This window comes from Apteryx rowi, unplaced genomic scaffold (genome assembly GCF_003343035.1).
Source record: "Apteryx rowi isolate R43461 unplaced genomic scaffold, aptRow1 scaffold_6, whole genome shotgun sequence".
In the NCBI taxonomy this organism is placed as follows: domain Eukaryota; kingdom Metazoa; phylum Chordata; class Aves; order Apterygiformes; family Apterygidae; genus Apteryx; species Apteryx rowi.
This window is the reverse complement of record NW_020450871.1, coordinates 6,944,320-6,944,800: the sequence shown is the minus strand read 5'-3', so window position 1 is coordinate 6,944,800 and position 481 is coordinate 6,944,320.

Here is a 481-nt window from a genome sequence, read left to right as displayed (position 1 = left end):
TGGAAAATCATGGTCTAATATTTTATTTTGTAAGTAATGCCAATAAATTAAAATTGTTTACAAACATCCCAGTTTTTGTTAAATATCTAGATGCTCATACTCTAGTCTGAGCATTACAATAGCCCTTGCACCCAGCTTTATAAAGACAAAATAACGATGTTCATGAAAATGTCAGGCCAGGGGGTGGGAGGGTGGGGGAAACAAATGTTGCTGTCTTTAAACTTTGTACTACATAGCAAGTGTTCTCATCTGTTGTTTGTGAAATGAGTTATTTGGAAAAGTAATCATGTTTGAAACAGATGTGGAACAACTACTGGATTCCTTTTACTGGTGCAGGTTTTGTTTGAGGGATATGTTGCATTACTGCATGCAGATACAGCAAGGTAAGTAACTGAGCACACTGCCTGGAAGGTATCCAGCTGTAGTTATCACACTTGGCAACAATGTAAAACCTATATTTTGTGCAACTTTTTTAAATAAA